Source organism: Bidens hawaiensis, unplaced genomic scaffold (assembly GCF_021521415.1).
Source record: "Bidens hawaiensis isolate Kalapana, Puna unplaced genomic scaffold, B.hawaiensis_p1.1 tig00036714_1, whole genome shotgun sequence".
In the NCBI taxonomy this organism is placed as follows: domain Eukaryota; kingdom Viridiplantae; phylum Streptophyta; class Magnoliopsida; order Asterales; family Asteraceae; genus Bidens; species Bidens hawaiensis.
Window position 1 is genome coordinate 192840 of NW_027496401.1, and position 14860 is coordinate 207699.

Sequence of the window (14860 nt, forward strand, 5' to 3'; positions counted from 1 at the left end):
TTTACTATCTTATCATCTTCAAAATAATAATATTATTAATCCGAACCACAATCACATGGCTGCAGTCGTGATTCGAAGGACTGTTGGGCGCAGTCTTCTTTCGGCCATTGACACGTCTCTCTCTCGCTCTCAATTACGACATCGTTTCACCACAATAGCTCCTGCAACCGATATATTATTATCTTCCAATACATATTCGCATCTTACTGCCAGGCCGACGTTTCTCGCCACCGATATTGCCTTCCTCCGTCATGCCACCGGCCCGATTGCTTTCTCGACATTATTCCTCTGCTGTTTCCGACTCATTGGTAAATAATATATTATATTACTTTCTTGTAGAATTATTATTATGCACACTCTTCAAATTGTTTAATTGATTGATTGAGATAAACATAAACATATATATTCTGCTGGAGTTACGTGTTTTGGATCAGATACAAATTAAATTAATGTGCCAACGGTGCAAATCAAGTAGTGTAATTATATATACAACATATTCACTTAGAATTTGGTAGGATTTGAATTTGTGTTGACATATTGGAATTGGTATAAATGGCTTTTGAATTGGAATAGTAGGATTGAGCTTGCTATCCAAAAGGGGGTGTGTTGCCTGTCACTGTCACTGTCACTTTATTGTAAATGGTTTGGATGTTTTTTATATAAACATGTGTCAACTGTTCAATTAAAAAAACAGTTGTCCGTGCCTTTTAGAACTAAGTAGGGATTGCATTTATTGTAACGTACTAAAGTTGTTATGTTATAAATGGTTTTTGAAACAGAATAATTATAATTTGATGTTTTGGTTTTGTTGAAAAGAGTTATTGGTGCCTGCTAGAACTCGGTGGGGATTGCATTTATTGTAACATAGTGGAAGGGTTATAAATGGTTTTTGAATCAGAATAGTTATTATAGTTTTATGTTTTTTTGTTGTTAAAAACAGTTATTGGTGTCATATTCTGTTAGAACTCAGTAGTGATTGCGTTTATCGTAGCATACTGAAATTGTTATAAACGGATTTTTTGAATCAGAATAGTTTTAGTTTGATGTTTTTATTGTTAATCAGTTATTCGTGCCATAATGTGCTAGAACTAGGATAGCATTATAAATGGTTTCTGAATCAGAATAGTTATAATCTGATGTGCATGTTAGTTATTGGTTCTATACCCTGTTAGAGCTCGGTAGGGATAGTAATCATCATAACACACTGAAAATAAATGGTTTTCGAATCAGAATAGTTATGGTTTCATGTTTTGATATTGTTTAAAACATTAGTTCAATCCAAGGTTACACTGAGATGGCATGGGAGGGGATTGTAATTTTAATTTGATGTTTTTATTTGTTAAAAACATTAGTATACTCCACAAAGTTACACAGAGATGGCATGGGAGGGGATTCTTGGGGCTACAGAAGCAGCGCAGCATAACAAACAACAAATTATAGAATCTGAGCATTTGATGAAAGCTCTTTTGGAGCAAAAAGACGGGGCTAGCGAGACGGATATTAACAAAAGCTGGATTAGACAACACATCAGTTTTACAAGCTACATATGACTTTATATCTCAACAACCAAAGGTATTTTTATAGGTTGTAACTCAGTGTGAGACGAGTTACTGAGTTGTTGAGTTCTGTTTATGATAATTAATGACTCAATTTGCAGGTCAGTGACCTTAGTAATCCACGATTAGGGTCGAGTCTCGGTTCTTTATTGGAAAATGCAAAAAAGCTTAAGAAACAAATGGGAGATGACTTTATTTCTGTAGAACATCTTGTACTAGCATTCCCTTCAGATACAAGATTTGGCAAAAAATTGTTTACAGATTTGAACTTAAGTGAGAAATCACTGAAGGATGCTGTTGAAGCGGTTCGTGGAAGTCAGAAAGTGACTGATCAAAGTATATAAATCACCTTTTCTGCTTCAAAGATATAATGAATTAATTTAATACTTCTTTTTCCTTTACCAAACTTGTTTTATTATTGAACAGACCCTGAAGGGAAATACGAGGCACTTGAAAAATATGGTAGTGACTTGACTGAGCTTGCTAGAAGGGGTAAACTTGATCCGGTTATAGGCCGAGATGATGAAATCAGGCGGTGTATTCAGATATTATCCAAAAGAACAAAGAATAACCCGGTTATTATTGGTGAGCCTGGTGTTGGGAAAACTGCAATTGCTGAAGGGTATGCTATTGTTACTGTCTCTTGAATTTTGTATGTATTCATGTATTGGTGTACAGTAATTCATTATAAACATTTATGTATTATGCAGATTAGCTCAAAGAATTGTGCGTGGAGATGTCCCAGAACCTCTCAAGAACCGTAAGGTTAGAACAAGTTTTCAAGTTCTAATCTTAAATATGGTTACTAAATTAGCGTTTATTAGTGTTATGTTGTGGTCTCCGATCCATCATGGGTCGGGTCCGGTTTAGACGAATAGACAGAATTAGGAGATTAAGCTGTTTGAGTTTTGGCCAAGCCCAAAAGCTCTAATCAGGCCCAGTTTAGTTAAAGGGTTAAACCCTAATTGTCTAGTCTATATATTCTCTTCTGTACTTATAAGTTTGTATCACTCAATAATAAAAAAAACCCTAGTTATCGACAGTGGACGTAGGTCATACACCGTGACCGAACCACTTAAATCCTTGTGTCTCTTTCGTTTATTCTTTCGGTTTTACTATTGTATTCGTGTTTGTGTGTGACTCCGAACCTAACAATTGGCATCAGAGCCTGGTTCTCGATTATACACACAGTTCCGCCGCCGCTGCTACAGTACCGCCGCCGCTGCTACAGTACCGCCGCCGCTACAGTACCGCGCCGCTGCTACAGTTCCGCCGCCGCTGATTAGGGTTCCGCAGCTGCTGGTTCGTTTTTTCTGATCAGTTTCCAGTCCTTTTATTCCTTGGGTAGTTTGGTTGTTTGCTGTAATCAAAACTCAGTTTGGATAATGGCTGAGGACGGAAAGATCAAGATTGAGAAGTTTGATGGTCAGGATTTTGGATGGTGGAAAATGCAAATTGAGGATTTGCTATGTCAGAAAGACTTAATGGAAGCACTAGAAGAGAGGAAACCGGAAAGTATGAAAGATGATGAGTGGAAGGTACTTGACAGAAAAGCCATAGCTGTTATTAGACTCTCACTAGCTAAGAATGTGGCATTCAATATTGTAAATGAAACTACCACGTATGGTCTTATGAAAGCCTTGTCAAATATGTATGAAAAGCCTTCTGCATCAAACAAGGTATTTCTGATTAGACAGCTAGTTAACACCAGAATGAAGGAAGGGGCATCTGTTACCTCTCATGTTAATGACTTCAACACTATTATTTCTCCTTTGTCTTCTGTTGATATCAAGTTTGATGATGAAGTTCAAGCGTTACTCTTGTTATCCTCGTTACCCGAAAGTTGGTCAGGGACTGTTACTGCAGTTAGTAGTTCTTCTGGGAATACTAAGCTTACTTTTGAAGGAGTCCGGGATTTGATTTTAGGGGAGGACATAAGAAGAAGGAATTCTGGTGAGACATCTAGTTCTATATTGAGCACCGAAGGGAGAGGTAGGAGAAGAGAGAAAGGTAATGGCAGGGGTAGGTCAAAGTCTAGAAGAAGAAGTCAGTCAAAGCCCAGAAAAGACATTGAGTGTTGGAATTGCAAAGAAATAGGGCATTTCAGAAACCAATGCCCTAACCCCTCAATTTCAAAAGAAAAGAAAGAATCTAAGAAGGAAGTTAATCTGGCCACCGGTTCAGATGATTCAGAAGGTTCAGAAGAGACTCTTATCTGCTGTGTTGAAGAATCAACAGATTCATGGATTATGGATTCTGGTGCATCTTTTCATGCCACTTATAGCACGAAGAAGATGAAGAATCTCCGAACAGGTAATTTTGGTAAAGTTCGTTTGGCTAATAATCATGCTGTTGATATCACGGGGATGGGGGATATTGAACTAAAAACTTCATTGGGCACCTCATGGACTCTAAAGGATGTTCGGGTCGTTCCTAACCTTAGAAGAAAGCTAATTTCTGTTGGGCAGTTAGATGACCAAGGATATGATGTTATGTTTGGTGGGGGTCAATGGAAAGTTGTGAAAGGGAATCTTGTGATCGCCAGAGGTAAAAAGAAGGGCCCTTTATACATGGTTGAAATTCCAGCTGATGGGGTAAATGCAGTGACCTGTGGACCGAGTCAGTCTAGTTTGTGGCACCAACGACTCGGCCACATGAGTGAAAAAGGGATGAAAATGCTCGTTGCTAGAGGAAAAATTCCAGAACTGAAGAAGGTTGAATCTGAATTTTGTGAACCATGTGTTTTCGGTAAAAAGAAGAAAGTATCTTTTGTGAAGACCGGAAAACAACCGAAAGCTCAGAAATTGGAGCTTATTCACTCTGATGTCTATGGACCAACTTCAGTCTCTTCTTTGGGAGGATCGCACTATTATGTCACCTTCATTGATGATTCGACACGCAAGGTATGGGTTTACTTTCTTAAAAATAAATCTGATGTTTTTGATACTTTTAAGAAATGGAAAACTGCTGTTGAATTGGAAACTGATTTGAAGGTGAAATGCTTGAAGTCGGATAACGGTGGTGAATACGTTAGCAAAGAATTCCGTGATTATTGTGAAGAGTACGGTATTCGGATGATCTTTACAGTCCTTGGCACTCCTCAACAAAATGGAGTGGCAGAACGAATGAACAGGACGTTAAATGAAAGGGCAAGAAGTATGAGACTTAATGCCGGGCTTCCAAAGACGTTTTGGGCAGATGCAGTTAACACTGCAGCTTATTTAATTATCCGGGGATTGTCAGTACCGCTGGGTTTCAAGACACCAGAAGAAGAGTGGAAAGGTAAAGCTGCAGATTATAAGCATTTGAAAGTCTTTGGGTGTAGCGCTTATGATCTTGTGAAAAATGACAAGCTTGATGCTAAAGCTAAAAAATATGTTTTCATTGGATATGGGTCAAACGAAATGGGCTACAGGCTTTGGGATTTAGAAAGCAGAAAAGTAGTCAGAAGCAAGCATGCAACTTTTAATGAGGCTGAGTTATACAAAGATAGAAACACTTCAAAATCAAGGGTTCAGAAAGAGCACGTTGAATATGAAATTGATGCTCAGAAAAAGACAGTTGAGTCAGCTACCGAACCCGAGACAGAAACTGAAGAAACCACAGTTCCTGAATTTGAAGATGATGATATTGGTGGAATGAAGAGTCAGAGGGAGTCTCTGACAGTGGGAGTTCAGAGTCTGAGGATGAACGGTCTCCATAAGAACCTGACCCGCCTCAGCACTGGGTTAGGAGGTCCATCAGAGTTTCTAAACAGCCGGTACGTTACAAACCTTCAGTTAATTATCTTCTTTTAACTGAAAATGGTGAGCCAGAGAGTTATTATGAAGCACTTAAGTTGAAAGATTCGCTCCAGTGGGAGCATGCTTTGAAGGAGGAGATGAACTCTTTGAGTAAAAACCAGACATGGGTTTTAACCAAGTTTCCACCAGATAAAAGAGTTCTACAGAATAAATGGGTCTATAGAGTCAAGGAAGAACATGATGGGTCTAAACGATACAAAGCTCGTTTAGTGGTCAAGGGTTTCCAGCGAAAGAAGGTAATTGATTATAATGAAATATTCTCTCCAGTTGTGAAGATGACCACCATCAGATTGATCTTAAGTATTGTTGCTGCAGAAAATTTATATCTAGAGCAATTAGATGTTAAGACAGCATTTTTACATGGTGATCTTGAGGAGATCTATATGGCACAACCTGAGGGATTTCAGGTTGCCGGGAAAGAAAAATGGGTCTGCAAATTGAAGAAAAGCTTGTATGATCTGAAGCAGACACCTAGGCAATGGTACCTAAAGTTTGATGATTTTATGGTGAGAACTGGGTACAAGAAATGCGAGGCCGACCATTGCTGCTACTTAAAGAAGTTTAAAGGCTCATATATCATTCTACTTCTTTATGTAGATGATATGTTAATTGCAGGATCTGATATGAAGGAGATTCGCAAGTTGAAGAAACAGTTGTCTGATGAATTTGAGATGAAAGATCTTGGTCCAGCCAAACAGATTTTGGGGATGAGTATATCCAGAAAGAAAGATGGCTCCATAACACTATCCCAAGAGAAATACATAGGGAAAGTGTTAGAAAGATTCAGGATGGATGATGAGAAGACTAAACCGAGAAACACACCTCTGGGAAGTCATTTCAAACTTACCAAAGACCAGTCTCCCAGAACAGAGGAAGAAAGAACAGAGATGGCTAAAGTTCCGTATGCATCTGCTGTTGGCAGTCTCATGTACGCCATGGTTTGTACACGGCCAGACATTGCTCATGCTGTCGGGGTAGTTAGTCGTTTTATGTCGGATCCGGGAAAGGAACATTGGGAAGCGGTGAAATGGTTACTCAGATACTTAAAGGGTACTTCCAGTTTGGGGTTATGTTTTAAGGGGAAGGATACAATTCTCAGGGGTTATTCAGATGCTGATCTGGGTGGATGTAAGAAGACGTTTAAAAGCACTACTGGTTATGTTTTCACAGTTGGGGGAACAGCAGTATGTTGGATGTCCAGACTTCAGAAAAGTGTTGCTTTATCAACTACTGAGGCAGAATATATGGCAGCAGCCGAAGCAAGTAAAGAATTAGTATGGTTGAGAACTTTTCTTGAAGAGTTGGGAAAGAAACAGGCAGAGTTCTTCTTATATTGTGACAATGAGAGTGCAGTGAAACTTGCGAAGAATCCAGTCTATCATTCGAAGACTAAGCACATCGGGAGGAGATATCACTTTGTCAGAGATTTGATCAGTGATGGTGTTTTCAGTTTGAAAAATATCTCACGTGCTAAGAATCCAGCAGATATGTTCACCAAGCCGGTGATGCTGGATAAGCTGAAGCTGTGCAGAGCTTCAGCAGGCCTTCAGGAATAATGTTGAGAAGGCGAGGGTAACTAGGAGGTGCAAAACCAGATGGGTTTTATTTTACATGTACAAGGCAATGCAGGTGAAGACATTTTACGTCTCCAAATGGGAGCAGGTTGAAATGCTTGACGCATCCAAGTGGTGGTTTAGAGAAGATGTCTCGAAGCCCAAGTGGGAGATTGTTATGTTGTGGTCTCCGATCCATCATGGGTCGGGTCCGGTTTAGACGAATAGACAGAATTAGGAGATTAAGCTGTTTGAGTTTTGGCCAAGCCCAAAAGCTCTAATCAGGCCTAGTTTAGTTAAAGGGTTAAACCCTAATTGTCTAGTCTATATATTCTCTCCTGTACTTATAAGTTTGTATCACTCAATAATAAAAAAAACCCTAGTTATCGACAGTGGACGTAGGTCATACACCGTGACCGAACCACTTAAATCCTTGTGTCTCTTTAGTTTATTCTTTCGGTTTTACTATTGTATTCGTGTTTGTGTGTGACTCCGAACCTAACAATTAGGGATGTGCATAGGCCAGTTTTGGGCCCAAACCGAACCAAATACTGAGGTTGTAGTTTTTGAGTTTCGAAAACCGTTTGGTTTTGGTATTTGGTTCGTATTAGTTTCAGTTTTGAAATTTTGGCTTGTTATTATCCGACGTAAAAAAGAATGATACTATTTTACTAAATTCTTAGATGTTACCTAAAATTCAGAAAAAAAATATTAAGCGATAAACTCTATTTGATTAGGTTTTTTTTCGGTTTTTCCATTTGGGCTTGAAATTCTGGGCCAAAAAAAGGTCAGCTCAACAAAATGAACTTGGCCTGAAATCTTTTTGTTGACTAATAATATATTGATTATTATACATTTTTGGCTAAAATTTTTGGGTACACTATTAAGTTTTAAAAAATGCCTAAAATTCAAAATAATAAATTAAAATTTATTAATTCTGTTTGGTTTTAATTACATGCAAAATTTAAAATCATACTTAATGGTTTTTATGAAAACATAAAACTAAATATTTAGTTTTTCTCCGGCTTCGGTTATTTCGGTTTTAATCACGTGCAAAACCAAAACCGAACTGAAATTTCTGTCTGTACGATGACATTAAACCAAACCGATGTTTTTGTTTGGTTTTGGTTATCTTTGTTCGTTTTTCGGTTTCATGCACACCATTTAATGTCAAGTCACAAATTTTTTTTTTCGATAATCGGAGCAGTTGATATCTCTGGATATGGGTTCGTTGCTTGCTGGTGCTATAAATTCAGAGGAGATTTTGAGGAACGCCTTAAAGCCGTTCTGAAAGAAGTCACAGCATCTAATGGGCAAATTGTTTTATTCATTGATGAAATCCACACAGTAGTCGGTGCAGGTAAACAGTTTTACTTTCTATTGTTGTAGTTACAACAACAACAACAACAATAATAATGATAATTATTATTATTATTATTATTATTATTAATGTTATTATTTAAGATTTAAGATAATATAATTTTTTTTAAGATTTTTAAGATTTATTTAAGATAATATAATGTTTACTTGTGTTACAGGAGCTACTGGTGGAGCAATGGATGCTGGAAATCTACTAAAGCCTATGTTGGGTCGAGGCGAGCTTCGATGCATCGGAGCAACGACATTAAACGAGTACCGAAAATACATTGAAAAAGACCCGGCTCTTGAACGTAGATTTCAACAAGTGTTTTGTGATCAACCGTCTGTTGAGGACACAATTTCCATTCTTCGTGGGTTGCGTGAACGGTATGAACTGCATCATGGGGTCAAAATATCTGACGGTGCTCTCATTTCCGCTGCTGTTCTTGCCGACCGTTACATAACTGAACGGTTTTTACCCGACAAAGGTCAAACATAAAACAATATAAAATGATCCACTTTATTGATTTAGAGCTTTATTTTTGTTTATTGATGTTAGTTTGTGGTTCTGCAGCTATTGATTTGGTAGATGAATCGGCTGCAAAATTAAAAATGGAGATTACTTCTAAGCCCACTGAGTTAGATGAGATCGACCGAGCTATTTTGAAGCTCGAGATGGAGCGATTATCTCTCAAAAACGACACCGATAAAGCATCGAAAGAACGGTTGACCAAACTTGAAGCCGATCTAGACTCTTTCAAAGAGAAACAAAAGGCGTTTAATGAGCAGTGGGAACGTGAAAAATCTTTGATAACCCGGATTCGGTCAATCAAGGAGGAAGTAACTAACAGTTTAAACTGAAAACTAACTAATTAACAATTAATAAATGTTATTGTGCCATTGTGCTAATATTTTTCAAAAGATTGATAGGGTAAACCAAGAAATGGAAGCTGCTGAACGGGATTATGATCTTAACCGTGCTGCAGAGCTCAAATACGGAACGTTAATGACCCTTCAACGCCAGCTGGACGAAGCCGAGAAGAATCTTTATGATTACCAACATTCAGGAAAATCTTTGCTTCGTGAAGAAGTTACCGATATCGATATTGCTGAAATCGTGAGCAAATGGACGGGAATACCCTTATCAAATCTCCAACAATCTGAACGAGATAAACTTGTTTCACTCAAACAAGTTCTCCACAAACGAGTCATTGGTCAAGATATGGCAGTCAAATCCGTGGCAGATGCAATAAGACGGTCACGAGCCGGTCTTTCCGATCCAAACAAACCGATTGCAAGCTTCATGTTCATGGGTCCCACTGGTGTCGGTAAAACCGAGCTTGCAAAAGCTTTTGCGAGTTACCTTTTCAACACGGAAAACGCTCTCGTAAGAATCGATATGAGTGAATACATGGAGAAGCACGCTGTCTCGCGGTTAGTCGGTGCGCCACCTGGCTATGTGGGGTATGAAGAAGGCGGTCAGTTGACTGAAGCGGTTCGGCGAAGACCGTACTCGGTTGTCCTTTTTGATGAAATTGAGAAAGCGCACCATGATGTTTTCAACATTCTGTTACAACTGTTAGATGATGGAAGAATAACTGATTCTCAAGGACGAACTGTTAGCTTTACAAATTCAGTTGTTATAATGACATCTAATATTGGGTCCCATTATATACTCGACACGCTACAAAGCGCACATGGTAGCAAGGATGCGGTTTACGATTTGATGAAGAAACAAGTGGTTGATTTAGCTAGACAAACTTTTAGACCTGAGTTCATGAACCGGATTGATGAATATATCGTTTTCCAACCGCTTGATTCAACACAGATCAGAAATATTGTTGAAATTCAGGTACATTTATGCAAAAAATGATGTGATTATTTAACATTAATAGTCTGATACCCTGAAACTATGGGTTTGTAAACACGTCGGGCAAGCTGAGCTCGATTCGGGCTCGAGCCAGCCTGAGCTTGTTTAATCTCGAGCTCGACTTGTTTAACTTGCGAGTTAAATAAGAGCTCAAGCAAGAAATGGGTAAAACAGCCAAAATCGTGCAGAGGAGGCTTTCTATAAGTTCATCCTTATGACGCTTCTGGAGGCTAGAATCGTCGGCTCGTTTCAAGCTCTATTTCTAAATTGCGAGCTCAAGCGAGCCTGAACTTCTTTTTTCTCGATTTCGGCTCGTTTCAAGCTCTATTTTTAAAGCGCGAGCTTGAGCGAACCTGAGTTCATTTAAGCTAGAGCTCGGCTCGTTTAACTTACGAGTTAAGTGGGAGCTTGAGCTTGGCTCATTTCTAGCCATATTGCTATAGCGTGAGCTCAATTCATGAGTAGTTTTTCAAGCTTGAGCTTGGCCCGGGCTTGGTTTGTTGACTATTATTAATTTTTTAATATAAACTATGAGTAGTTTTTCAAGCCTGAGCTAGGCCCGGGCTTGGTTTGTTGACTATTTATTAATTTTTAATATAAAATTTGTATGTAACATAATATATACTATTTAGTTGTTTTTATCATAATTTTATAGATAATTATTATTGTGTGTGTGTGTATATATATAATACATTGAATAAAGTTATATAAGTAATGGGCTTGTTTAGGCTCGTGAGCCGACTTGAGCTTGATAAGTGAAGCTAGGCTCGGGCCTGTTAATTAATAAGGCTATGTTTATGCTCGAGCTTTTTTAACTCACTAGTAAGCTCGAATAGGCTCAATTCAAGTAAATTGATTTCGAATAAGCTCACGAGCGGCTCGACTAGAAGAAAAAGAAAATGTGATTACTTAGTATGCTTATTGTTGTACTGCAGTTGAATCGGGTAAAAGATAGACTTAAACAGAAGAAGATCGATCTTCGTTACACCGAAGAAGCTGCTGATTTTCTTGGGAAGCTCGGGTTTGACCCGAACTTTGGGGCACGGCCCGTGAAGAGGGTGATACAGCAGCTGGTGAGAATGAGATATCGATGGGGATACTGAGAGGAGATTTTAATGAAGATGATACTGTAATTGTTGACGTGTCGGCAACAGCTAAGGATGGTGTTCATATCAGGAAATTAGAGAGGCAATCGGGTACGGAGGAGATGGTAGCAAGTAGTTGAATAAAGGGCATGTGAGTTGTTTGTTCATACATGGTTTTGGTGTAGTGGTAGTTATATAGTTGAGAGGTTGTTTTTGTTATGAAACTTTATGCTGCTGTCTTAACATCTTCTTCACTTGCAAAATGGTGTGAGATGTTTTTTTTCCGGTTGCTAAATGCATAACTGCTAGTTTGCTACCAACTGATTTATAACAATAAGTTATAACAACAAAATAAGATATAGGGCACGGTTATGGTTATAATTCATTTGCTGTCTTATTTGTGCATTAAGCCTTTTATTAAAATTTATAATTATAATATTGTTTAACAAGACAGAATGTTAGATATAATATAACTTTATTTCAGTTTTTTTTATAATAAATGGTGTTTGAGAAAATATGATTTGCCTCCCTGTGTAATATGGGCGGGAGCATGTTGAACCACTAATTATGAAATTGCGCATATTGAACCCATGTGTTATTCATAATACTGATATGAGTCACTGGTTGCGCATATTGAACCTTTGTTTTTAGATTGATCGTTTGGTTCAAAGGCACTTTAGTAATTAGATCATTAATAATAATAATAATGTGAAAGCAGCAGCTTGTCAACCATCATCATCATTTTCCTGTGAACACCATCATCATCCTCATCCTCCTACCATCAAACCCAAACACGAAGCACATTCAATCTCAATAATCAACAGATTTATCATCATCATCATCCAGATTCAAACCTTTAACCACAAAGTTTTGTACAAGAATTTAAAAAAAAAACCACAAATCTAAGGTGTATTCACTCACACAGTGTGTGTGTTCTTGGTGTTCTTGACATCTTCAAATTGAATTTCATTTGAGATGGGTAGAGTTGCGGAGACAGCGACAAGGAGGTGCGATGGGACGGGGAGCTACGGGGTGGACGGGAGGGAGGGCGGCGGACGTGTATTATACAAAGATGTTTTTTTTCTCACTATTCCCAAATATAATACTTTGTTAATTTTCTTCTTTTAAAGTTTTATGGGACATAGACCTTCATAAAGCCCTATTGTGAGCTCAAGCCTCTTACTGCCCTATTATGTGTGTGTGCTCGTGTGTGTGTGAGAGAGAGATAGTGAAAAGCATCTTATGGCCTTGTCTCATCCTCCTTTATCGTCATACCGGTGTTCTGAGGCTATACCGGCCCTTTTACCTAGCGACCTACCCCATCCCCTTTCCACACACACAACACCAAATAACGCCCACACCAAGTGTCTTATAATCCTATTGCATGGAGTCCCAAACGACAAAGTACCCTATCACGTTCCTCCACGGCTAAACCCCCCAACCTCAAATACCACCCACACCATGTTGTCTTATAATCCTTTCGCATTGAGCCCTAAGCGACAAAGTACCCTATACCGTTCCTCCACCAAGACGGAATTCTATATTGTCGCCTCCACATCGACAATAAGCACAGTGATTCGCTTCATTATTGTCCGAGTTGGATTACATTTATGCATCAACTACTACTCTGACCATTTATTGTGACAATTTACGTGCTCAACACTACTCGAAAAATCTGTATTCCACGATATATTTAATCCTGATTCGTTAAAAGATAAAACCGAGGGATGGCGAGGTCAAACTCAAGTGGAGGATAAGGAGGAGATTAAATCAAATTTATTATTATTATTATTATTATTATTATTATTATTATTATTATTATTATTTAAGTTTTATGTTATCTTTTCTTAATTCTCACTTCTAGTTAAATTATGTTTGTTAGGTTTATAAATAGCTTGAGTTTTTATATTATAGTGAGTTGAGTTTGAAGTTCAAGCTAAGTTTTAAAGAAATTGTTGAGGTTTAATAACCTGTTGCTTCCCGATCTCAGTAACTAAAAGCATCATCACAACATGCTATTAAATATTCTTTCACATAACCCCACGAGTTTCCTAGCCAATTAAAAAAACCCATCGTCGACTTTAACTTTCCGTTTCTGTATTCATTATTCAAGAACACAATTTAGTGTTAAGGTTTTTAGTGTCAAGGTTCAAATCCATTTGTTTCTCCAACATTTCACTCTTACACTAAGAAGCACTTTGTATTTTTTCAATTTTGTTTGTGAGAAAGTACACGATGGTTTCCTGTTGCTATAACAATTATAAGACCAATAATAGTGAATGGACTGGTTAGGCTAACATGCTTCAAAGGTTCCGGTTAAGCTAACGCAGTTCGTCGTGTCCCTCTACGTTTGCAAAACGTAGAGAGAGGTTCACTAGTTTAGTTGTTACTGTTATTGTTCACTAAGGATCTAAGACCGAGATGTTTGGAACCGGTTTTTGGATGAAGTTCTTAGTGAAGCTATGATGTTCTTGAAGTAAGAAAGAAGCAAGCAAAGTGCAAGTTTCTCAAAGAAGAAGAGAAGATCAGAGAGTATATGTTAACTCTCAAATCTGGTGTGTTCTTTAATGGCTGATTTGTATTCCTTTTATAGAGAGATGAATGCAAGCCTTTTGTCCAATGGATAAACTAATGAACCTCCAGTTTGGTAGAGGGTTGACGGTTTTATGGCGGGAAGCTTTTGACATTCGTTTAACGATATATAATAATAATACTTTTTCTGAGCGTGTCCCCCTCTGTTACGGCTTAGGGATGATGTGAAACAGTGATTTGACGTGGCACTGTTACGCTTTTACTGTTCACATACTTGTTTTTCCTTATTTGGGCGGGAAAACTAACATTTTAACCTTCTAACCTTTTTAGCGTTAATGTGTGAAAGCCATTTTACCAGACTTTGAGCTACCCCCCGTCATCAGCCCCCCAAGTCAGAGGCTTTTGTGAAGTAGGCTCAAAGACATCTGACTTTTGCACATATTTTGTTATTGCTTAAAGGCTTTGAGGCTTTGAAACGGTTTTGCTTATTTTTTGAATTTCTGACAAGACAGTTAATGTGATGGTTGCTTCAGATTGCGGTTTCCAATAACTGCTCTTATTAATAATAATAACTGTTCATTTTGTTCAGGTTTTCTTTTATGTCACACCCCAACCTACGGCGGAAATGTCGGGGCGCGAACTGATTGTCACAGCTCTCAAGGTTACTATCATGCACAATATAAGTTTCAATATCTAATTTAATAATTTAATAATTCAAATAACTCAAGTACAAAATACAACTTATTAAACAAACAACCAATTACAAATTAAATTCTTGATTATATCTTTCTAACTTAATTTCTTCACTAAGTCTTCACCAACCTGCATTAAATTTCTACGATAACCTGCATATGCGTATAAAATAGAATTTTGTCAACAACACATGTTGAGTGAGCAACACACCAGTTTGTTGTACATATAGTAATATATAACAAAATACGTAGCTGCAACAAGTCATATGAGAATAACAAATTAACCAAAAGACCAAGTATAACTGAGATGTCGGGAAGCACAAAGGCTATAGCGACTGGCGTATGATCATACTATTCTGAGATTATGTTGGACCTCTCCGAATGCGGTTCACATAAACAAGTAAGGTTAA

General features: G+C 38.0%; 1 pseudogene across 1 annotated transcript; it reads left to right on the forward strand.

Annotated features, from left to right (window-relative positions):
* The first annotated feature begins 251 nt into the window (after positions 1 to 251).
* Positions 252 to 11501, forward strand: LOC143588696 (chaperone protein ClpB3, mitochondrial-like; annotated as a pseudogene). Its single transcript, XR_013145154.1, has 10 exons — positions 252 to 308; positions 1353 to 1572; positions 1658 to 1892; positions 1983 to 2178; positions 2267 to 2321; positions 8120 to 8272; positions 8451 to 8759; positions 8846 to 9111; positions 9194 to 10123; positions 11077 to 11501. The product of XR_013145154.1 is annotated as a chaperone protein ClpB3, mitochondrial-like (transcript).
* Positions 11502 to 14860: the final 3359 nt, after the last annotated feature.